At 50.6% G+C, this 25357-nt stretch overlaps 1 protein-coding gene across 11 annotated transcripts in view; it reads left to right on the top strand.

Moving 5' to 3' along the window:
- Nucleotides 1–25357, top strand: part of MICAL2 (microtubule associated monooxygenase, calponin and LIM domain containing 2) — a 213885-nt gene that overhangs the window by 547 nt on the left and 187981 nt on the right. The gene's annotated exons all lie outside the window — the stretch shown is intronic.

The following is a 25357-nucleotide window of genomic DNA, read 5'->3' as shown; positions in this document are numbered from 1 at the left end:
ATTTGGGCTCCGCTCTGTTCATGCTCATTCCTGGCTCTTCACTGGGCGCTCCCCTGCCCGGCCTGGTTCCCCTCCCTCAACAACAGGAAGTTAAGTTGGGCCAAAAGTCAGTGGCCTGGCCGCCTGCGGGCTGGGATTGGGACTGAGTGTGGGGCGCAGTGTGGAGGTGGCCAGGGGACCACGGAGCTGTCCTGTCTGTAGTGTGCCCCCCAGCAGCCCAGGCGCACCCCAGGCCTGGGAGCGCCCGGCAAGGACGTCTCTGACTCCCGCTTTGTCGTCATCCGACTAAACCTAGGGTGAAGTAGGGTTTTGCCGGCAGCGTCTGCTCTTGTTGACCTGGCTTTCAGACTGGAGCAAGTGGGGTTAACTTTATCCTAGACCAGCCTCCCGGCAGAGCTGGGAATCATAGCTTTTGCTGAATGGGAAGAGGCGTGTTGAAACCAGAGTAAACTGTGTGCCTCTTTCCACAGTGTTAATTCTGTAACCTGGGTCCTTAAGGCCAAAAGAGCTTTAATTTTGAGGGCCATCGAGCCTTGTGGGGATTGGGGTGGCAGTGTCTTTCTGTCAGCCTCCCTTGCTCACTCTAGTCTTCTGTGGTTTCCGGGGTGGGGGGGAGGAGTGTGAAGTCACTAATTGGCCCCCTTGTGGGCCGGTCCCTCAGAAAGAAAGCCAGCAGCGGGTTGGTCCTCTGGTATTTATGTGCCTGGGTGCCTGGCACCTGGACCAGCTCTGTTCTTGTCCCCTTCCCGGGGCCAACAAGTGGATGTCAAGTCTCCAGGATAGCCCCAACCGATGTTCTGAAGACTCCTTGCACTAAGAACTTGCCTTCCAGCAGAAGACAGATTTATTATGTGGCTAAGGACAGATGGGTCCTGCCCTGTGGCACTTTTGCAGCAGATTTCATGGTTACTCTCCAAACACTCAGTTTTACCTTCCTCACTTTAGATGTGGGCAAACAGACTCAGGTAGTTTACGTGCCCAAGGTCACACAGAACGTGGCTCAGCCAGGATTTGGACCAGGCTCTGCCAGAACTATATTCAGTGTTCTTCCTGCTGCCCTATGGCCCTAGAAGGTGATGTCTGCAGGGTCATGGTGCTCCTGTGCGTGATTGGAGCTTCCTGGCCTTTGAAAAGATTCTGTCTAAAGATTCAGAGGCTGCTTCTTCGGCAAAGCTCTTGAAATGACCCTAGTTAGCCCAGGTTGTTCAACCTGCTGACGACTTGCTCACTCTGTCCTCTGGTCAGGGATGAATGGCTGGTGTTGGTCATACTCTACTGGGGAGAGATTGACCTGCTGGTGTTTGGGTACCATCTGGGGGGTGAGGGTCTGGAGAGGAAGCCTGCTTGTGCCATTGACTTGGTCTCACTTCTGGAAGTTGGCTTCTGGGATGGTCTAGGAAGACTATTAGCTGAAATAACCTCTACTTTAGATCCAATTCTGGTTTTTTGTTTTGGGGGGACAGTTGTTGAGCTATACTAGTTATGATTGTAAGGTGATTGAGACCCTCCGTTTGAGCATATCCTTATAAAAAAAATGCCGTCACTTTTCCGTGTGCCTCCTTCCTTCTTTAGTCCTGGAGCTCTGGTTTTCTGCTCATCCCTCTCTTCTAAAAGAAAATCATGATTAGCCTAATACCAACCAGCTGTTCTTTAGTAAAAAGCATCTTACGGACTGAGGCTGGTTTTAGCTGTGTTCATTGGAGCCCCATTCCCAGGAGCTGCAAGGAGCAGAGCATCAGCTGGGTAACCCTCCTTTGCCTATAACTGGGGCGTGTTTCTCCTCTTCGCCCAGGTCCGTACTCTCATCTGGGTGTGCCTGCCAGTCATGGACCTGTCCCTTTCACTCCCTGCTTCTGAAGAGGAGAGGTCCTGCCTGTTTGGTGGAGAGCATTGATTCTGGTGGGAGGGGTAAGATATGGGTGCAAGAAGTTTTGGGCTGAACAATGCTCATCTTAGAAGCCCTGCCAAGACTAAAGTTCTCTATTGTTTAAAGAGCCAGAGAAGGGAATACTGTTTATCATGCTGGGACTTTTCTTTATTTATATCAGTAGGTCCCCACATTAGCCTTCCAAAGAAGTTGCTGGGGCTGTTCCCATTTTACAGATGAGGAGACTGAGACTGGGGAAGGTTGAAACCCCCCTCCGCACCCCGCCCCGCCGCCACCTCACATGGCTAGTTAGTAACCGAGCTAGAATTCTGGTCTCAGTCTGTATGAATGAGATCGAGGTGGTGAGTTAAGGACTAAAGGAAGCAGGAAGACCTGGTGGCTGTGTTCTGTCCTCTGGGGGGGTGGTGTGGGCAGCTCCCTCCCTGCACTCACTATTCCTCCAGCTTCTTTTGTAATTCTTTGTGAACATGGTTTCCTACCCGCTATGAAATGGCTTTTAAAACCCTTACCAAACTTAACAGATTTCTTTCCTGGTTCTTACAAATACTTCTTGCTCTTTGCTCCATATTCCCGTAGCCTCTCGTCCTAGTCTTCATGAAGCTGTCCACCATAATGTACTGCAGTCCTCTCTTTTACCATATCTGTGAACATTTTCAGACACAAAAATAGAGACCATGGCATAACGAGCCCCATACACGCCTTATCTAGCTTTAGCAGTCAAGGTTACGCTGGGCTGGCTTTATCTCTCGCTTTTTCTCCCCTTCTGTCCTTTCTTCCTGAAGTATTTTAAAACAAATCTCTGATACCATGTCATTTTTCCCCTATCTAATGCAGTATATATCTATTTTTAAAAAGTTTTTTTTTTTTTTTTGCATAACCATATTGCCATTTTTGCATGTAAGAAAATGAACAATAGGGGCACCTGAGTGGCTCAGTGGATTAAGCCGCTGCCTTCGGCTCAGGTCATGATCTCAGGGTCCTAGGATCAAGCCCCGCATCGGGCTCTCTGCTCCGCAGGGAGCCTGCTTCCTCCTCTCTCTCTGCCTGCCTCTCTGCCTACTTGTGATCTCTCTCTCTGTCAAATAAATAAATAAAATCTTAAAAAAAAAAAAATGAACAATAGTTCTTTGGTCTCATCTGTCTGTATTCAGAGTTCCCAGATTGTCTCAGAAAGGACCTTCTAGTTGGTTTGTTCGAATCAGGATCCAAGACATACAAGTCTGTATGCAGCATTTGGTTGCTAGTCCGTTTATGCTTCTTTAAGCTGGGGCAGCCTCCCCTCCAGTTTTTACTCATCCATGACCCTCTGTTTTAAGTGCCCCCCCCCAAGCTGCCAAACGCTGTGAGGCTGAAGTCTGCTTGAGTGCCCAGCTGGATCCCCACGTGGCATCTGGGATGGGCGGAGACTGGCTGAGCCTCTGTCCAGTGGTGTCACAACCACTCGGGCAATGTGTTTTGAGTGAATGAACCCTGTCCTGGGCTTGTGTGACTGCTTATGACTGTGTTTAGATAAGAGGTTTAAAAAAAAGATGACTTGCTCGCGTGTGGAGGTTTCCTCAGCAAGCGTCAGTCTGTAAACATCGTGAAATAAGAGGAGAACTATTTGCTGTGCTCACCACACTGCTCTGGTTTGTGGTAGGGAGCCCAGATGGCCGCCCTTATGCCCCGATCAGCAACCGGTCTCCCCCGATCATCTGTGGGACAGACGGGGACTGAGGTCATTTCTGCCAGAGCTTAGAATCCCTGCTTACTCAGCCATGGGCATCACCACGTTCTGACCCAGACACTTGGCATTTGGGCTGCACGGAGAACTCTGTATACCTCTGCCTGGGCAGCACTCCTTCCCTGCACCTTCCTGAGCCTCCCCTAACCTGCCCCACACCTGGCCAGTTGTGGAACCTTTCTCAAATCACAGCTGGCTGGGTGGGACGGTCGACACACACTCATGACCTTTCAGTATTTTGTCTGAATTTGCAGTGAAGAACTAGTCGCCTCTGGACCCTTTGTGGGCATCCTAATGAAGGAGACTGGGGGGCTCAGGAGGGAAGGGAAAGGTACGCTTCACTCCTGGATGCCCTGTCAAATCTCCCTAAGATCTGACCCACCTGGGAGATGCCCCCCTCTGCAAAGAGCCCTCACAGTGAGGAGTTGTTTTTTTTCCCTTCTTTGTTGTTTGTTTTGTCTTGGGCTTTTGTTGTTGTTTTTCACATAGTCTTTTCCACGAAGCAAGTCCTTCTTTGTTGATGGCAGTGCTGGATTTGATTCTTTTCCCTTCATCTTTAGACATCTTTTAGTATTTCCCCCAAATTTTTACAATAAAAACATTTTTTTCTAATGGAAAATCCAAACACTTGGAGTCTTTTTCCTCTTAAAAAAGCGAATTTTCTCACAAATGACATATCAAATAAAGGGCTAGTATCCAAAATCTAGAAAGAACTTATCAAACTCAACACCCAAAGAACAAATATTCCAGTCAAGAAATGGGCAGAGGACATGAACAGACATTTCTGCAAAGGAGACATCCAGATGGCCAACAGACACATGAAAAAGTGCTCCACATCACTCGGCATCAGGGAAATACAAATCAAAGCTACAATGAGTTACTACCTCACACCAGTCAGAACGGCTAAAATTAACAAGTCAGAAAATGACAGGTGTTGACAAGGATGTGGAGAAAGGGGAACCCTCCTACCTTGTTGGTGGGAATGCAAGCTGGTGCAGCCACTCTGGAAAACAGTATGGAGGTTCCTCAAAAAGTTGAAAATGGAGCTTCCCTATGAATTGCACTACTGGGTATTTACCCTAAAGATACAAAGGTAGTGATCCGAAGGGGTACGTGCATCCCAATGTTTATAGCAACAATGTCCACAATAGCCAAACTATGGAAAGAGTCCAGATGTCCAGCAACAGATGAATGGATAAAGAAGATGTGATGTATACATACAATGGAATACTATGCAGCCATCAAAAGAAATGAAATCTTGCCATTTGCAATGATGTGGATGGAACTAGAGGGTATTATGCTGAGTGAAATAAGTCAATCAGAGAAGACAATTATTATATGATCTCCCTGATATGAGGAATTTGAGAGGCAGAGTGGGGGGCTTGGGGGTAGGGAAGGAAAAAATGAAACAAGATGGGATCGGGAGGGAGACAAACCATAAGAGACTCTTAATCACACTAAACAAACTGAGGGTTGCTGGGGGGAGGGGGGTATGGAGAGGGTGGTTGGGTTATGGACATTGGGGAGGGTATGTGCTATGGTGAGTGCTGTGAAGTGTGTAAACCTGGTGATTCACAGACCTGTACCCCTGGGGAAAATAATACATTAAATGTTAATAAAAATAATTTAAAAAATTTATTCCAAGCAAAGCAAAAAAAAAAAGGGCAAATTTTCTTCAGTGTGGATGGGTGGACAAAATTATACCTGCATTTTGTATAGCTATGTATGTGGATAAGGTCAGAGCCACCACGAATTTGATATTTACTTATTTATTTGTTTTATGACATTATCTTAAAGAACTTACCTGGGCTTCCTCAAATTAGGGAATTTAAAAAAAAAGCTGGGGTTTAGGAGACAGGGAGCCATGGAACCCATGCAGCCTTACCTTGTCTCCCCTTCTACTTCCTCCCTTTCCTTCCTGAGGATTTCATTTTGGACTCCCCAAAATGAAGTCATTCTAATGGTAGGCTCTTGATTTTGATTTTTTTTGTTCAGGAAGGTTGAGCTATCAAAGGAACACAGGATGACATGGTTGTTAGGGTCAGGGAGGCAGGGCAAAGCTTCAGGCTCCAGTGGCTCTCTTGTCCCCTTGGGGAAGTGCCCGATTGCCAAACACCCCATGGACCTCACTTTGTTGGGGGTGGGTGGGGGCTCGACTGCTCCCTCCACCATTCTGTGTCCTCCCTGCATCTTCTCCTGAGGTAGTAAACCCGGCTGGTCCGCACTGATAAGTCTCCTCCTCTCTAAAGCACGGATCATCTGGTCTCTCAAACTCCGGGCTGGCAGGGATGATAGAGGATACGTAGCCTCTGGTCACAAACAAACTTCCACTGCAAGACCGGATCACCGTGGAGTCGGGTTTTTGAGGCCCTTCCCTTCCCTGTCTGCTGCTGAGGAAGTGTCCACCCCTGAAGAGGCTTTGGTGAAGGCCAGGGGTGATAGCGTTTCTTAAATGTAATTGCCCGGTACCCTCCATGTGCCTAAATATCATTGTAGCTCATCCTAGGACGCTCTGGCCTGTCGCCGTGGTGGTGCTGGCAGGCAATTGTGTGTGGACAGTGCTGGTGTTTTTAGAATTGAGACTATGTTCTTTGTTTGCACTAGTGTTTCTCTCCCCTGAAGGTCTGGGTAATTTCCCTGCCTGCACCCCACCCCGAATCTCCCAGCCCAGATCCCTGGCTGCACTGGCATTCCTTCCAAGGCTGGGTCAGATGGCTCTTTGGGGAATACACAGGTATTGGCGGGTCTCCCAAGAGAGACTCGGTTCCTGCTGGCTTGGGGCTCCGGTTTTTCTCCTTCCCCTGCAGTGAGGGATGTCCAGGCCAGATGTCCTTTCTGTAGGCAGCAAGAGGAGGTTGGCGAGGAGCTGGATGGTGGCTTTTGATCTCTGAGCTGCCACAAGAGAAGGTTTACGGGAGGTCTGCAGGCGGGAGCTCCTGACACACCCAGTCCAGAAGCCCAGCTCTGCCAGAGGCAAGAGTGGGAATTTAGGAACATCCCATTCTGGCCTTGCCTTGATAGTAGCAGCGTTTTGTAGCAGATGCGGAAACCACGGCTTTGCTCTGACTCTGAATGGCTGACCTTGGCTATGTATCTGAGCTCTGTATCTAGTGAAGATTTGCAGGATTGCAGAATTTAGCTCGTACCTGGGGCCAGGAGATGAGGTATAGGGGAGGATGAAGAAGTTCCAGGAAAAAGTCACTAAGGTCCTTTGGTCCCTGGGAGAGCTGCTGCCTGGAGCAGATGAGCCCGGGGCCTGTAGAGGCCCTGGGAGAGCTGCTGAGCCATCTGTCGGACAGAGCTGTTCACACTGGATGAGCGGAAGGGGGTAGTGAGGTGTAATGAGTAGAGTCCGTGGCGGTCGTGCGGTCAGAGCACTGACAGCTCCGAGTATCAGGACAGAGGGGCTTCTGTACAGCTTGAAGCAGAGGGCAGGCAAGGAGACCCCTGCTGAAGGAGTAGGGGTCTGATAGCAGATGGAAGAGAAAACAGGAGAGAGGAACAGTCAAGGCCACTGGGGAGGCCTCTTTCCAGACTTCAGAGTGAGGACTGGGTCCATCTCTTTCCTCAGGGAATATCCTGTGGGGCTTGGGCACATGGGGGCCTTGGGGACTATGGGGCCCATGCCAGGAGAGCTTGTCGGCTGTCTGCCCACAGCTGCAGGACAGGACTGTCACGAGGGAAGGACGAGGCTCTGGATGAGGTCTCAGGCTTCTCAGTCTGTGGCAGCCAGGGGCCCAGCACTCCTGCCTGCTCTAGGTTTCCATCTCCAGCTTGGGTGTGTCTGTTATCTTGGACCTGACATCACGGACTCTCTTAAAAAATGACTCACCCACCCACACACAGACACACACAGACGCAGGGCACTCCCGCCACCCTCCCCCACTCATGCATGGATGAGGGTAACATACTCATTCACTCAGAACAAAGGTAATTCAATGAAAAGTCTGCCCTGCCTGTCCTCCAGCCCTGTCCCCAACCACCACCACCACCACCACCACTGCCCCCCCAGCCCCCGTTCTCTTCCTCAGTGACATCTGTTGTCATTAGTCTCCTGTGGATCCTGGCAGACAGAATCTAGGCATTGATTGGTACCTATTTCCCCTTTGCTCCTCTTTGGACCTGCTGGGAAACACCCAGGGTGTGGAGTGGCCCACAGAACTGCTGAGATGGTGGTTCTTTCATTTGGCCGACACTTAACTATTACCCTTCCCCCCCTTCTTTGCCACCTCTCCCCATGCCCAATCTCCTGGTGTTAGATTTGTGGGTGTAGAGAGCCCGGACATTGAGAATGAACCTCAGGGGCCTGTTCTAATGATAGGCACAAACAAACAATCCCACTAAGATAGACCTGGGTTCTGGGGAGGGCACGTTTTGCATGGAGCACTGGGTGTTGTGCAAAAAGAATGAATACTGTTACACTGAAAAAATAAATAAAATGAAAAAAAAAAAAAAAAGATAGACCTGGGTTCGAATCCTAGCTGTGTGGCCTTGGGCAAGTCCATGAACACTAGTATTTTAGTCTATATAAAGACACCTACCGCAAGGGGTCGATATAGAGATAAAATATTTGTTTGTGAAGCAACCTGCAGGGGTGGGCACTCAAAGATGTCTTTACTTCCAGTTTCAAGGAGCGACCCATCTTCAGAACAAATGATAGGGGCCTGGAATCCTCTGGATGGCTTCCTGCAAATCCTCTTGGTGGGTTCCTGAACTCTTACTTCCCTGCAGAAGGTAGCTGGTTCTCCATTTTCTGTCCAGACAAGCTCCTCCCCACCACCTCCTCCCGCCCTGGGGAGCCTAGCCTCTCCATATCACCTCCTTCTGTGTCCCCCACCCCCCTAGTGATCAGGAGCCGCTGGCCGCCTGGAGAGGGTTCTGAGCTGTTTATGGCTGCTCTCTGGGGGTGTTTATGTTGTGATCTCTTCAGAAGCTCCTAGCAGATGTCTGGTTATTGCTGAAACTTCATCTTTATCTTCAGCACGAGAGAAGAGAGAGGCTATTTTTAAAGATGTTTAATTGGCATGGCTGCACAAAGCGGCCTCGTTTGCCTCCAAGCTTTATTCTGCATTGCTTCTGCTCTTCACCCAGTCTGAAACCTTCCGGTCCAGGCTGAGAGACCTTATATGTCCTGATTTTAGAGCAGCACTTAAATTTGGCAAGCAGTTGTGATCTCTTAAAAAGGTAGGTCAGGGAAGCAAAGGCGACCAGCTGTCTTTTTCCAGGCTGGGACAGATGGCAGCGTGAATGAAGAGCATTTCTGTGTCCATAGAAACCAACACCTGCCCCCAGTTCTGACCCTTCCTTTCACCTGTGGTGGTAAACCCCCCCCCCCCCCCCCCCAGTGCTTCCTGCTGACTGGCTGGGAGAGCTTTAGCATTGTCTTTCCCTTTGGACCCAGGTGGGGCTCAAGGTGAGCAGGGAGTGGAACTAGGGTAGTTTCAAATGATACCGTCTTCCGTCTTCCCAGGAGGGAGGGAGAGAGAGAGAGACGGAGGCCATGAGTCACAGGACCTTGGATGTCAGATTGGAAGGGCGGTCTGAGATCATCTAGCTCTCACTCCCGTCACTGTGGTTTTTACTTAGGGAGAAACTGAGGCTCAGAGAGGCCTCTTGGTATAGAGAAGAGGCCAGGGAAGTGTGGTTCCCTGCTCAAGGTCACCCAGCCAGGTGGGAGTCAAGTCTGTTCGCCCTCCGCTATTGCTGCCCAGCCTTGATCCGGTGGTTTGACTTGGGCAGCCTTACTTGCAGTCGGCCTTTCCTTTTGGGGACAGAGCCCTGTGCTCTGACATTCTCCAAATTTAGGATGTGTATACACTTGTAGCGCTGGCTTGCTCTATTGGCCGGTGGGAGATCTTTCATTATCAGAAATACCTCCCCCAAGGCCTTAGGGCCGAAAATTCCTGCCTTTGTTTTCAGTCCTTCTTTTCAGAGGTTTAACTGGCAAGGATATGTTGACAGATTAGTTTATCTCTGATAAGCCGTCAGCAGAGGGCTGAACCCAAGGGGATGAGTCACAATCCTGAGTAGGGTGCCCTCAGGGAGGACATGGAGCACCACGGCCAAGGCTCTTGAGCTCAGGTGCAGCTGCCGTGCTGGGGGTGCTGCGATGAACGAGGGGAGCAGAGCCCTCACTTAATACTTAGTACTTCGCGGAGGTACATTAGACAAGCTAGGGATGCCCACATATCAAGGGGGAGTGTGGAACGGGCTTTGGAGAGGGTCACAGTGGAAAGAGGTGAGACTTCCTGGAGGAGGTGGCACTTGGTGCTTGAGATGGGACTTGGAAAATAGGATTCTGTAGGGGGAGATAGCCAGAGATACAGCGCAAAGAAATGTGGAAAAGTGAAGACACATTCAGGATGCCACCTGATCGAAACATGGGGGCTGCCTGAGGGAGCTGTGGAAGTGTGGAAGGCTAGAATCCAGCCAGCCCTGAGTGCCGGGGGTGGAGGTGGGGTAGGGGGTTTTCTGCAGGTGTCAGATACTCATGGAGCATTGTGGGCCAACCTCTGAAGGGACCGATCCTCCTTTGCTTGTGGTCTCACAAGCCTCTGAATATCCCCTTCAGGAGGGTGCTGCCCTGGGTTTCTGGTGCTCACTTTGGGTTTACTTCCCCAGTGGAGGAGGAAGCTTGTGCATGCAGGTGGGGCAGGACTTGTTATTTCCAGGCAGGGGATTGGCTGGCTCCCCAGCCTTTTCCCCCAGCCCTCTGGGGAGGGGACATAAGCTGAGCTCAGCTTCCTCGAGCTCCAGCGTTAACGGGGCAGGTAGGAGGCATGGCAACCTGGTGTGCTTAAGGCTTTGACATTTGAGCTGGGTTGCCAGCACCTGTTCTCTGCCACAGAGGTCTCAGAAACACCCTTGCTGTATATGATGGAATAAATCATTCCTGCAAGCAGCAGATGGTGTGACTTCAGTGCCCAGGGGAGCTATTGATAGGGGGGTGGGGCGCACGGAACCAGCTTTTTGTTTTTCTTTTTTCTGGTATTAGTGCTACCAATATGAGACCACATTGGTTCATTGATCAGCTGATCTCTCCATTTATTCATTCTGCAACCAAGATTTCTGGAGTTTCCTTCCTGTTGTCCCACCAAACCATGGTTTTCAGAGCTGTAAAACCTTTGGCAAGTCACTTTCTTTCTCTGAGCCTCGAGTGTCTCTTCTGGAAGATGGGCGTGATACTATTCACCTGTTAGAGGGGCTGTGAGGATTAAATGGGGCAATGCACACAGCATACCTAGCCTGGTGCCTGGCACCTAGGGGCTGTCGAGGCCCTTCCCCCTTGAGTCTGTTCCCGGATCGGCCCACAGATGTGGACAGGGCTTCTCTTTGCTTCTGGCCTCCATTCAGTCCTGTTCCGTAAGTGGCTTCTACCTTTGAGTAGTGACTTGTTAAGAGAATGGCTCAGCTGAAGCACTTATGTGTGCAAAGAAGAGAGATGAGGCGCTTTTCCCTTTGTGGCGAGATCTTCACTATCAGATCTCGGAACCGTAGGGCTGTTCCGTTGGTGCTTGATTTCTCCACCGTGGTGGTCTAGCCGGGGCTTGCAGATCAGAGGGGACCTGTTCCATCTTTGGATGGTTCCTTCCGTCGCCTCCCTCATGGCTCCCGATAGCTTCTGGCATTTGGTCCCAGTCTCTCTTCTTGAAGCCATAGAGAACAAGCCTTCTCTTTCCCTCCCCGTGTCAGGACCTCAGATACGGTTTTTAAATCCAGTCTGTGATACCACCGACTGGTACCACTATTTCCTGTACCTTCAAGAAAAAAGTGCTTCCAATTAAATTGTGGAACAATGCTGTGTTACCACTGAAAAGTATTATATTTACTGAAAGAAGACCCGTTTTAGACTTAGGCCCAAGTTGATATCCCATAACATTTGTATGTACATAAAGAGGAAAGCAAATTGGTTAGGGTGTTTCTAAAACATCTTCAGTTTTAGAATCTGACTCTTCCAGTTCACCTTTTGACTCTGCCGTCTTTGTGGCTCTTGACACATTATTACATTTTGGTAAAGTGATGATGTATATCTCAATCTTACTTAGATGCTAAGGGACTAGAAGAAACATTCTGCTTTCAGACAATTTATAATTGAAAATGTGCAGCTTCTAATTAGTAAAAATGGTATTTAAAGGTAGCCCTCTTCCTCGCTCTTGAGTTTCCTTCCAAAGTAACAATCTGTGATGTAGGTTCACTTCTTTTTACCTTCCCAGTGGTTCTCCTCTGAACAAACTCCCACATGTTCAAATTCTCATACACTGAGGCCAGTGCCCCAACCACATATGGTATTCGTGGTGTGGTATGACCACAGCACAGGAAGGGAGCCATCACCCCCCTGGTTGAGGCCATTCTGCTCCTCTTAATGCAGCCCAAGGTTGCATCAGCTTTTCTGGCAGCTCCATCACACCATTGACTCACTGAGGTTACCGCTGACCAGATCTTTTTAACATGTGGTGTTGCTAAGCCGCATCTCCTCTGTCCTTAGAACTTAGATGCAGAGCCTCCTATTTTGTTCCCATCTGATTCAGAACAACCATTCCTGTTAAATTTCCACTTTGTTAAATTCGGTGCAACCATGTTCCATTGAGCTCTTTCAGGATCCTGTTAAGTATGCCTTCCATATCCTTGCTGGAGGGGAGGGGGGTGGGGGGATGGGGTAACTGGGTGATGGGCATTAAGGAGGGCACGTGATACAGTAAGCACTGGGTGTAATACACAACAGATGAATCACTGACCTCTGCCTCTGAAACAAATAGTACACTATATGTCAATTCATTGAATATAAATAAAATTAAATTAAACGTATGCCTTCCATAGCATCACCCCAGTTGCTGATAAAATGCTTATCAGGAGAGAGCCCTCTGGCATGCTACTAGAGACCTCCCCTTAGGCACTGTTAGATCTTTCATCAGCTTGCTTTGGGATTGGCAGTCTAGGCTGCCCCTTTCCTAAGTCGCCTTCCGTTTGCTTTTCTGACTTCTGGCCAGAAGTCTTCTTGAATCTGGATGTGCCGTGCCTATTGCAGTTTTCCATCTCCCACCAAGTATCCTGTCACAGGAGGAAGTGGACTCTGGCTGATAGCATGTGTTGTTGGTTCCCAGAGGGCCCCCAGACTGCTTTCGAGTGTCCCCAGGCTGCTCCGCAGAGATGTAGCCGGAAGTTTAGCGGTCTCATCTGCAAGAGTTTCCAGCGCTCTGGGTCAGGGGACTTACAGTCACTGAAAATATCTAAATAGATGTATTTTAAACACTGAGCTTGTCCCCCATCTCACCTCCCTTTCTCATCTCAGTGTGTGATCTTTGTCAGTCTAAAGGTGTCCCTTTTAGAGAGGGGCCCCTATGTACCTGGAGTGGGAGCCAATTCTGCCCCTGGACCTCTTGGTTCCAGATGAACACCCCCCCCCCCCGCCCCGCCCCCAGACCTTCCCACCTTCTGCGCTCTGCAGTGCGGCCTGAGCTCCTCCCAGGCTTGCCTCCTCTGGTTGATGCAGGAACAGGCCTTGCATCACCGTCTTGGTTATGCATTCTTCCAGTGACTGGGATGTGGGCTTCCTAACAGCTGGCCTTGTCAAGGGCTCCCTCGGCAACCACCGGCTCCTGTTCCACAACATGTTCTGTTGTGCCAAGATGTTGTGCCAACATGTGCCATGTTGTCTGCGTGCCAAGTGCTGGTATTGGGGCTTTGTGAACATGAACTCATTGAATTCTTGTGCCAACCCAATGAGGTAGATCTTGTCACTTGCCTCACTTCCCAATGAGGAAATTATGGCACAGAGGGGTTAACTGATTAGCTCAAGGTTTCATGCATGGTTAGGGCAAGAGGGGGAGTTGGAGTCTAGCCAGTTTGTCCCCAGAGTCCGGCTCTCAACCTCTGTGGTAAGTGGCCTGCTTCCTAAAAGGCCCCTCCCCCTTCTCCTCCTCCTTCCCCCTCTCCCCGCCTTCCTCCCCTTCCCTCCTCCTCACTGCCCCTCCCCCATCACTCCTTTGCAGAACTGGAACCGCTTTGGAGTCTGAATCACTGACTTCCTCAATCTCAGGTCCCAGAGCCCTTCCGTGCTCCCAGCCATTTGAAGTCTGTGAGAGTCTCAGGCACCAGCTTCCCCTTCTTGGTCTCATAAATTTCAGAGGAAATGATTGCTTTTCCTCCATAGTTCCTGTATCCTCCTGGTCACTAAACTATTCTGCTCTTGTTGCGGGAATCAGGTTAGTCCTGTTTCTATGGATACTTCCTCCCTCTTCTGGAAGGTGAGGCCAGCCAGAGATTTCAGCCAGTGGGGTTTCAGGACTTCCCTGTGGTGTTTCCCCTCCCCCCACCCATGCCCCCACCCACCACCCAAGCTCTCCTCAGGCTGGCCTGAGATTCCATTAGCAGCTGACCCCATGGGGCCCACAGGGACCTCCCCTTGAGGCCTCAGGTCCTCTCTGAGCGTACATGTGTTCTCCAGAATAGTTTCCTTTTTGTTTCATGCTTTTTTTTATTATATAGAGATCATCTGTCTCTGGACCCCATCCCAAGTCCATCCCTTTAAGAGATCCAAGCTGGGCACTGAGAAGTGTGTATCAGTTACGTAAAGAAAATAATAAATATTTATATTTGTGTGTATACACAAAAAGATTGTCGGAGATGAGGCACAAGCAAGGAGAGCGGTTCCCTGGTTTGGAGTGGGGGCGGATGGGGTAGGTACAGTAGAAGGGACACGTTTCCTGTATACTTCTGTCAGTTTTGATTTTTGAATGTATTTCCTACTCAAAATTTAAAACAACAAAACAACAAAAAACCCAACCACAGACAACCCAGGACTGTTGCTTGGGGGTTGTGGAAAGAGCAGGACTCACCTGGTTAGCATGGGTCTCCGCTCCTCGGTGCACACTGGGCTAGTGACAGCTCACTCACCTGGCAGTAGGGACCCAAGGGGACCCTTGTCTACATCCTGGCACCTGGGGGGTCTGAGTAAACGGCCTCCTCCCTGACTCTCTCCTTTGAGGCTCCTAAGGAACTTGAGACTTTGCTGACTCTTGTAATCACAGTTTACTAAGAGCCAGTGCTTGACAGTTGCACTGGGCCTTGAGTGTTGGTTTTCCCACCGTGACTCACCTACAGCTCGCATTGTGGTCTTTTCTCCCTGTTGAATTCCTGGATTTGAGGTAGTTGAAATGCTCTGAAGCCTGGGTTTGCCTCCAAGAACGATGTACTTTCCTTCCCCAGACCTGCAGGGCCGTACAGAAATTTCTCCCACCGGACTTCTCTGCCCAGCATGAAGCATGCCCAGGGGAGCATGATTAGAATGGATCGAACCCCCTTTGGAAACAGAAGCCCAGAACTGACCTTGCAGAGAACCAAGGTCAGGGCAGACCCTGAAGAAAAATATATAGGCCATTGGGAAAAGCCAGTCCAGGCACCTGGGATTGAGGAAATGACCTGATTAGGAAAGTGACTTGTTTGCTTTGGGCAGGTAATTACCTTTGAGCACCTACTGTGTGGCCTGGGCCCTGTGCTATGAGGATGGCAATGTGGGTAGGGCCCAGCCTCACCGCTACTCCAAAGCACATTCACCACATACTTGAGGAAACAAGACATACATGTTTAAAAAAAAAATGGAGGAGATTGTGGTAACGGTTCAGATCATTGAAAGTCAATCACAAGGTAGTTCATGACTAATTCCATAGTATGCTGGAGATAGCAGTGGGTGGTTTTCTAGGGGCTGGAGAGGCCTGGAAGGCTCTGAAGGGAAAGAAAGAGGGTGGGGGGTGGGGAGGAGACTGCATTTGATCTGGATGAAGAAGAGTCCATGAAGCGCAAATTGGTGCGTGGAGGGAAGAGGAGAGCATTTCTAGTGGGTGTAGAGGCCCGGGGAGATGGGAAATGGCTTGGTTTGAAGGTGGGCAGAAGGAGACGAGGCTGGACATGTGAGTTCAGGACAGAGGAAGACAGCCTTCAAAAAGACGGGGGAGAGAGAGAGAGAGAGAGAGAGAGAGAGAGAGTGTGTGTGTGTGTGTGTGTGTGTGTGTGTGTGTGTGGGCAAGCACCCATCTAAGTTCAGAACAGGGATGGGAGGCTGTCCTACTGTAAATCCCAGGGAGAATGAACAAGAAAGGCTCTGGCTGCCATACATCTTGATCTTGGCACTGACAGCCTCTGCTCCAGAAACGTCTTCAGGAGCAGAGAAGAAGGCCAGAGGTCTGCTAGCCGTTCCCCCACCATTGTTCTGTTTGCACATTTTCTTCTCCGGCATGTTAAATGTCGATTCACTCGGCAGATATTTATGAGTTCTTATGCTGTGCCAGAAGCTCTTCGAGGTGCTGTGGTTGCAGAAAGGGAAAGAAAGGTAACATCCTTTGCCTCATAGACCTTATGTTCTAGGAAGGGGAGAGAAACCATAAACAATGAGGCTAAACCTATGAGACCAGGCCATGAGGTGGATCAAGAGCACTAAGCAGGGGTGAAGATAGGATGTTCTGGGTTTAGGTGGAGGAAAAGAGTTGTGGAGAAGGCTGGAATTTTAGATGGGCTGGTCGGGAAAGAGCTTACTGACTTGCCCTGCCTCTGGCACTTAGAAACCAGCAAAAGAGAGGTCTGGGGCCAGAGGGAAGGAGGCCAGGCCAGAGGTCCCTGCAGGGACCTCGAGTCCCCAGTTGATGCTTTTCCCCCACTGGGGGCTTCAGTCTGGGCAGCAGGGAGCCTTTGAGCGTGCTTGAGCAGAAGAGGGCCATGCGTGGTAAGATGGCCCTGGTGACTTTGTAGAGGATGGGATATAGGGGGCTGAAGGCCCAGGTGACCAGGGTCCATAAAATCCCACTAGTTTGACACGTCTGACTTAGGTACCGTGGTGGTGGAGCTGGGGAGCAAGAGCAGTGGGGCAGGGGGGAGGGGGCGAGCAGGTACTGGCAGAAGGGGAACAAAGGCAGAGCTTAGGTTGGAGGGGGAATGACAAGCTTAGAATTTAGGGCTTGGGGTCAGTTCCACATTCTTGCTGTGACTTCTTTATTTTAGAAGAGTACAGTGCTGAAGAATCTGGGCCCTGGGTTTGAGTCCTGCCACAGTGGCCTTGGAAAAGTTACTTACCCACTCTGGGCTTCAAGGCCAGCCCTTGTAAAATGGGGATGAAGTAGGAATTACCTTATACGTGCATTTTGGGGAAGATGAAATAAGCTATTGAATGTGGAATGCTTAGAACAGTAACTGGTGTATAGGGGGTACCCAGGAGATATTAGCTGGTGCGACCATCCTGTCTCTCTCTCCATATACAGGTGTGCGTAAATAAAATTACTGTGTTGGGCATACCCTTTCCTGTGGTCCTAAAGCGAAGTCAAATGAAGAAAATTATGCTTTTAAAGACTAACTGAGATAATGCATGTGATGGATTTAGCTTAATGGCAGATGAATATGAGTTAGAAGTATTATCACCAGATATAATCACACAGAAAATGATTTTCCAGTGGAAATGCTTTGTAAGGTCATTTATTTAACCATTGCTTAGCATGCCTGTGTGCACTAGACGTACCATCTCATTTCATCTTTGTAACACCTGCCTGAGATCGCATTGTTAACCCCATCTTTCAGATGGGAAAACTGAGGCTCAGAGACACTAAGATTTGCCCAAGGTCACACAGCCAGTAAGTGGCAGAACCAGGATTTGAAGAGTTTTTTTTTTCTCTGACTTTGAACTACCTTTTATAATAAGAACAAATGAGTGATCTGTTATGCAAATGTACATTGACAATTAGGCTCCATCAGTCTTCTTTGGTATTGGTCCTGACATGGAGCCTTGGGGAATACAGAGCTGTGGCCACCTTCACAAATAGACCAGGGGCAGTGTCAGCGGCAGGACCCTGGAGCCAGAGTCAGGGTTGCACATGGGTGGGAGATACTGTGGGTAAGTCAGCACCTTCTTGCAGTGACTCATCCCCACGGGCCTTATCACAGCCTTTTGGCCACAGAGAGAGTCTGCCTGAGACCTATATTGGTTGACTCAGCCCCTGGTGTGCCAGAGGTGCAGAGTCTGATGGGTGCAGATTTCGGCTCTATCACCGACCTGCCATGTAAGGCCAGGATAGGAGTGAATTTCTTTGTGCCTCAGTTTTGTTATCTGCAAACTCACTCATAGAAATTTTATGACAATTAAGTGAGGTAAGCCATGCAAATACCCAGAATACCCTGGTACCAGCAAGCCGTGAGAATTAATGTTATGCTAATAACTGTTATATTATGATGTTATAAAAGACTCCTTTGACCTCTGAGGCCAGAATAAAATGTCCCACCCTCTCTGCGTGGGCCCTCTGGTAGCATTTTGTCTTGCCTTAGGTAAATATGAGCACAACTCTTCACCAGACTGTGAGTGCCTGAGACCAGGGAATAGGTCTCAGTGTTTATTTGTTTGTTTGTTTTGAAACCCCTGGAGACAAGTGCCTTGTCCTAGAAGATGTGGAAAGAAGTTTGCCAAATGGAATGGGTTCCTAGTTTTCCACTTCGCTAGCAGCTGCGTAGTCTGACCTGCACAACCCCCCCTCCCAGGACTATGGAAAATGTCTGATGTTTCCAAGGGTGCTTTACAGTTAACCAAGCACATTCACATTCATGTGTTACTCAGTCTTTACAGCTGTCCCCTGTGGTCATCGGTTCTTATCCCCAATTAATAGGTAAGGAGACCCAGCCTCCATGAGTTTAGTAATCTGTCCATAGACCCACAGGCGGAAGGTAACAGAATGTGTGGTGCCCTGCCTGTCCCGGGAGGCTCAGATCCACGGAGCCTCTCTGTCCTTTCCCCTGTGCCCTTCTCTGCCCCAGGAGGGCTGTTGGGAGACCATGGGACCAACAGACCTTTCTACAGTTCTTCTTTCTTCCCTCCCATCCCCTCCAGGTCTTGTTCCAAAAAAGCACAGCCAGGCCAGGGATAACACTTGCTCAAATCACCTTTTCACTCCCATTTCCCTGCTCCGTGGGTCTGAGGCCTGGGTTTGGGGCTCTGTGCTCTGGGCCTGGGAAGTGGAGACAGTGGAGATGGCCCTGTAGTTTTAAGCATTTAGAGCCAGAGCCAAGCCTGAGCACAGATCCTCCTTGGGGATACCTGCTGTTGGAGGAGGAGGAGGCTGGCACCCATGCTTCTCCTAGGTGGAGGAGCAGGCTCTAGTTTGGGGGCCCAGAACCATGTCCAGGGTACAGGGGGGCTCCTGGGATTGCCAGAGTAGTGACTGCTGGGGGTGGGAGGCACTTCCTTTCTAGGGGCGAAAGGCAAGTGATCCAGCAAAAGTAGGACTAAGCCCAGGGCTCCAGGACAGGCTTGAATCCAGACTTCTCAAACTCCAGAGCTGTCGCTTAAGCAGAAGAATCTTCTGTTTAGTTCAGCTTAGCAAACGTTATTGAGGAAATACCAACAGTGTCCCAGTAGGGGTGGGGAAGAGATGTCCAGGGAGATAGGGAGCCAGCCCTAAGAAGCTCCCGTCCTAGAGCTCTTCTCCCTCCAGAGAGTCTTGAGGGCTGGGTGGCAGTGCTGATACTTCCGTGCATGTGGCTGTGTTCAGATTCCTGGCATCCCGGAGCTAGAGTTTGGGTCTGGCCAGTGGGCACGGCAGCATGGGCAAGGAGCTAGCCCGTCACCTGCTCCTCTTGCTGGGTGCTGGGCCTGCTGTGCGGACAGAGGGGTTATTGAGCCTTTATGGTTGCGATTCTTATCTCCCTCCAGGATTGTCACATGACCAAAGGAGCAGACACAGGAGTGTCGCTAGGGTGTGGGTGAGAAAGTTCCTAGGTGGACAAGCCCCCAAGACAATGGCTAGGGTGGCCCATCCTGCCCTCATGCCAACCCCGCTTCCTCTCCTCCCCCAGCGCAGCCGGTCTCTGCCCACCTGCCTGGCCATCTCTGGCTCCTGCTCCTCGCTTCTGTGTTTCTGGTCCACAGGGCCTTGCTTCATCCTCTGCCTCTCTCCATCTCCAGGGCCTGGATTCAACCCTGTCTACTCCAGAAAGTCTTCCTAAACCCTCTTGGCCCAAATTCTCCCTCCTCTCTCCATGCAGCTCCTGGGTGGAGAGTCAGCAGCCCCCAACTCGGCATTTACATGTTATATAATGTGTTTCGAGCACCTACCCCACGGCAGGCAATAGCGCAGAGGTGAGGACTTTGGAGTCTGGGTGGTCTGGTTGTGTGTTCTAGCTGTGATTCCTGTTAGCTGGGTGACTTTGGGCAGGTGCTTTCGTTTCTGAGTCTCCGTTTCCTATTCTGAACTTGAGGATGTAGTACCTACCTCACAGGGAAGTTGTAAGCTTCTGCTGAAGTAAACCTCGCAAGGCACTTGGATAGCCTGCCATTCCTGGCTCTTGTCAGTGGCTCTCCTGTGGCAGCCGTTACCAGCCTTTGACAGGCAGTGCTGTATTTAATCCACACCCTAGCTTTAAAAGGTAGACCTCATCCCCCAGAGGGGAACAATTGAGCCTCAGTGCCAAAATGCCATGCCTGCCTGAGCAGGCCATGGCAGGGGTGAGGCTGGCCTCGAGGCCAGGTGCCAGTGGGCCTGGCCACAGCGTTTTTCCTTCTACTGCCTTGGCTTCCCGTGTCCCCCTGCTTCCCTTGCTATGGGATGCTCTTCACAGTCTTTGCCAGAACACTCAGCAAATTCTCACTGAGTGATTTTTTTTTCCTGTTTTCAAGGGAACCAGGTTGAGGGGAAGGGTAGGAAATGGGACCCCCTGGAGAGCTTTCCATCCCTTTTCTGATTTCCAGCTGATCCAGCTTGGTCACGGCGTCCCCAGGTAGACTGCGTGCCACCCAACGCCAGGCCATGCTGGGTCCTGCGGCCATCACTCCCAGCCCCAGCAGTGAGACCAGGTCATGCCCTGAGGGAAAGTCAGCCTGGTCCTTTTGATTTACTTCTTTTCAAATCGCAGAGCTATTTAAATAGCATCACTATGAAAAGAAAAAGAAAAGTAAGGGAAATACCTGTCTGGATAGTCCCCTGAGACTGGGATAGCCACTGCCCGAATTCAGCTCTTCCAAAACAAATTGGAAGCAGGCCACCAGCTGGCAAGGGGCTCGGGCACCATGTGGCAAAGTGACGTGGGTGTCTGCGTGGGTCCTTGGGGGAGGCATCTTCAGAAGGGCTTAGCGAACCTCCCACACGCCCACGGGGACAGCCGGTGCCCTGCCAGGACTGCTCTGCTTGACCTGAGTGTCGTTCCTATCCCTCCTGTGGCAGCTGAGGCCGTCTGTACCAGCCAAAGTTGATGTCTGCATCGGCCTCCCTCCACTTATGCGCGGACTCCCGTGTGGGGACCCGGCGTGCAGAGGTGTGTGTCTGCCCCCTGGCTAATGCTGCGGGACATGGGGAGGCAATCAGTGCGATTTTGCTCCCAGGAGAGGGTTTTGGTTTTTTCTTAATTGCTACTTCTCTGGAACTCTTTAAGACATACTTGAAGCTAGAGCTTCTTTTCCTGGAGGGACTTGAGAGGAAGCTGTGGGAGGGCCTGGGGGGACCGGAGTGGACTGGCTTTAGTGTGGCCTGGAAGGTGGTGGGAAGATGAGACCCTATTGAGCACGGTACTGTGTCCTGCACTGTAGTTGCACCTGTCAAGTCAGACCTCTTGGGAAAGGTGGCTGAGAATAAAAAAAACAGAAAACCAACTCCTGGGAAACTCCGCATGGGCTCTGACAGGCATATTCTGGTTAAAACCCGTGGATATGGGCCATGCCCAGGACATCACACCGCGGTTCTTGGGGATTAAAGTCACTGATGAAGGAAACGTGCCCAGGGACTGCCTCCAGATGTCATGATGCTCCCTGTGCTGTCGGCACCCAAAGGCAACCCCTTCCTCTGGGAAGCTGTCTCTGGGGGGGCTGGAGGGCAGGTTGTAAGTGAGAGGCAGCAGCATGTGACCATCTCCCCCGGGTGTCTGGCACAGGCCTGGGTGATGAGGAAGCCTCAGGCTCAGGGCCCGAGCATGCTGGCTCCATGGCAGTGTCCTTGGTGGGTGGACTGGGCATCGGGCACTAGGAGCATGACCTTGATGATTTAGACATGGCGCTCTCTGAGCCTCAGTATCCTCCACAGGAAAATGGGTTGGATGAGCATCTGGCTCCTAGGACTGTGCTGCAAGTTCAAGGCGATTGCACTAGGGAAATTGTCTCGAATTTAAGGGCTCAGACAAGGTGGTTTCCCTTCTCTGAAGCGCTTTCCTTCCTCCTCTGAAAAGGGTTGTCTCAAGCAACTGCCTGGAGTTTTTTTCCACACCACTGTGAAGTCCATGCAGATCTGCTTTCCTTTCTCTTCTTCCTCTTTCAGACCTCTCATGGCGAGGTGAGAGGGACCCATGTCAGAGGCTGGGTTCCCAGCCACGGGTCTCAGTACGGGGCCATTTCCATTTTTAGTTGCAGCATCTTTCTCTCCCGGGAAGGGCATGGAGCAGGGGCTTGTAGCAGCCTCCCATTGCTTCGCTTTGCAGAGACCCCTTGCTGACCACACTCACTTTCCCCTGGCTGGCTGGGGCTCACTGAGCGTGTACAGCTGGCTTTTCTTCCCGGTGGGATTTAGTAACGAAGCGGCCAGTTGCTGAGTGCTATTGTTAGTTGAGACTCCTTTGGTTTCAAGTGACAGGAACCCAACTTGAATGAGCTTAAACAAAAATGGGGTGCCTTGGAAGGTTCTAGGGGAGACTCAGACTCAAAGGAAATGCTACAGAATCCAGTACCAGGAAAAGAACAGGTGAGTTCTGGCATCCCCTGCTCAGTGGCCCATGGCCTCGGGCAGCTCCCAGCTGACCCCACATAACTCTCCACCCATTCCAAGAGGACCAGGCCTTCTCCAGGCTTTCAGATTAGAACCTGGCACAACCAGGAACAGGTGAATCATACCCTTTGTACTCGAGATCGTGGCCAAGGAGGGAAGATACTCAGAATGAACCTATCCTGAGTCCCATACCTATTAACCTTTTTGGTTGAGAAGTGGGAGGTAGGGTGGACTCTGTTTTAGAACAAAGGGAGAAGGATGCTTGTGATATTAATAATTAAGAATTATACTAACTCCCTGGTCTGGAGTGCTTACTTTGTGCCAGGCATTATTCTAAAGTCTTTACCTACATAACTCATTTAGTCTTTGCAATCAATCCTGTGTTCTGTACTGGGGAGCTGAGCCACAGAGAGGTGAAGCAACCTATCCGAGGTCACACATCGAGCTAGTAGGAGAGCTGGGCTCGAACCCAAGCAGGGGATTCTCAGTGTGCTCTTTACCGTCCACTTTAGTGCAGACCGTCACAACCCATGTCCTCTCCGTGAGCGTGAGCTGCACGCACAGGCTGCATCCTGAACCACATTCTCCCCCCTCCTCTTCAGAACAACAAACGTGCGGAGTAGGTACCAACATTAGTCCCATTTTTACATAAGAAACGGAAGCTCACAGAAATTATGGGACTCGCCCCGGGGCCATCTGACTAATTTCAAGTGGCAGAGCTGAGGTGGGAAGCCAGGTTTGCCTGATTCTGGGGCCTGAGCCCATGACCACCTCGCTGGGTGGCCTTTACGCTCAGATGCTTCTCTTGCTCTAGAAGCTGCTCACCTGATCCCTGGGTCAGCCTCAGAGCCTTCCTTCTCTGTCTGGGGGGGTTGGGGCGTGAGGGCTGGAGACCTTGGCTGCTGAGGGGCCAGCTTTGTGGTTGCAAGCCTCTCCTGGCGTGTCTCACCCTAACTTGCACCAAAGGGTTCTTGAACGAGCCTGAGTGCATCTAACCTCTGGGGTTCTTCAGTCCTTCATTCAGCAAATGCTGACTGAGCAGCTGGTGTGTGCCAGGCCCTGTTCCAAGGGCTTGGGGTCCCTCTGTGAAGACCCTGACTTTGGAGCTTGGCTGAGAGCGCAGCGGAGAGAAAGGTTCCCTGAGGTACTCTCATGTTCCTCGAGTTCCCAAAGCGACTCAACCACGCAGGAAATCTTTCCTGAACCACCCAAGTCAGGTGCACAGGGGCCTGGAGACTTGTGCTTCTTTGCTTGCGGAGCACACACACCGGCGTGGCCTGAGGCCAGCTCTGCTGTGAGTCCCAGGTGCTGTGGCCAAGTGAGGCGCTTGCCTGGCCATACCTCAGTCCCCCTCCATCCCCTCCTTCCCCTGTCACTGACTGTACCACCTGCCTCCCAAGGTTGCTGGGAGGATCCTCAGAGCTAACTACCCCCTGCAGTGATGGGCTTGGCTTAATCCTTTTAATTCTTCCTTTTAACTTCTGATGAGCTTTGTAGGTGTCTCTTAAAGTCTGAGCCCTTGGAGGGGAGCAGCTAGGAGGGGGACTTTGGTGAGGAAATCACCAGTTAAGTCAAACTTCTCATTTTATAGATAAGGAAACTGAGACCCCTCAAGGGGAAGGGAGGTGCTGGGCCCTAGGACCTTCTGGTTTAGTGGAGTTCAGGGGAGTCTGAAGTATGTTTAGCTGTTGGTCAGACAAAGGAATTGAGTTGGTCCTGGCTGTGGCTGGATTCCAGTGTGGTCAGGCCTCTATGGGAATTTGACCAATGGTCAGCCCTTACAGACCGTCCAGGAATGCCCATCGGCATCCCACTGTGCAGACAGACAGTGCCGTGTGCTTCTTTTGAGAATCAGTGGGGCAGAGAAGTGGAGTCCTCCAACCTCTCTGAGCCTACAGCTCAGGCTGATAGAATGTGGGTGAGGCAGGCCAGCCTGTTTGTCCACTGCTACGGGCCTGAGAGGTGTGGTTTGACAATGATGATCATAATGGCGATGATTGGAACTTCTCCCCCAAGTGGCTGCCTTCGGAGCTCACCAGTGGGCTGTGCTGGGACCCCTCTCACCTCGATGTGGTTGGGAAGTCGGTGAGCACTAGGTCAGCTTGCCCTGGGCTTGAATGCTGCTGTGCCATGGAGCTGGGGCAGGGGCCTTCTGCTCTCCAGGCCTCTCTTTCAGTCTGTGAGGAGCCCCTGGAACAGAATCTGCTCTACCAGTGTGCGTTCCGTGCTCAGCCAGCGTCAGTAGATAGTAGCTGCTCTCCCATTCGTAGACTGAGAATTCTGAACGTGAGTTCAAGTCCCAGGCTCTACACACAGACCCTGGTGTACAGAGAAAATACGAGTGTGACCATGTGGGCAAGTCGGCCCACTGCCCTGTGGAGCAAAGTACGTCTCTTGTCTGTGGAATATGGGTGTTACCTCTTGGACATCTCCAATTTCTCCTGTGTTGACTTTTGTCCTCTTGAGGCCACCTCTCAGAAATGTGGAGCTCTGAAAGTAAATTCTTAGAAGTGCTTTAGAACACTGGGCTCCATTTCCAAACAGGTGCGGGGGCATTTTTCTGGAGAAGCAGGAGGATATGACCAAACCATCCGGGTGGTCAAGGGAAGCCAAGATAGTAGTTTGTTTAGGAAACTCTGCCATGACCAGATGGTCTGCTTCTAGAACTTCCTAGTTTATTTAGTGCTTTGGAACCTTTCCACCTTGGGAAATATGGCAGGCTTCACATTGGTGACTTACTACCAAGTTTTTATACCAGCTTGACTTAACTTTCAACATGTCTTCACCTTAGAAATTCTGGCACTTTCTGTTTCTACTAAAGGAGCTACTGAAGTAATCTTTTCCAGACCCCTCTGACTTTCTCTGTAAACCTTGGCCTAGCGATGTGATAAACCCTAGGAGGCCCGCCTAGGAGCCGACACAGTGGGATTTGTTTAACCACCTAGCAGTTCCTGTCTTCACATGCAAAATTTGGAGCACAGAGAGAAGTTCCCTGTGCATTTCCTCTTGTTGAGTAGTGTTGCTATGGGGTAA

This window comes from Meles meles, chromosome 8, assembly GCF_922984935.1.
Source record: "Meles meles chromosome 8, mMelMel3.1 paternal haplotype, whole genome shotgun sequence".
NCBI lineage: Eukaryota > Metazoa > Chordata > Mammalia > Carnivora > Mustelidae > Meles > Meles meles.
This window is presented reverse-complemented; position numbering and strand designations above follow the sequence as displayed.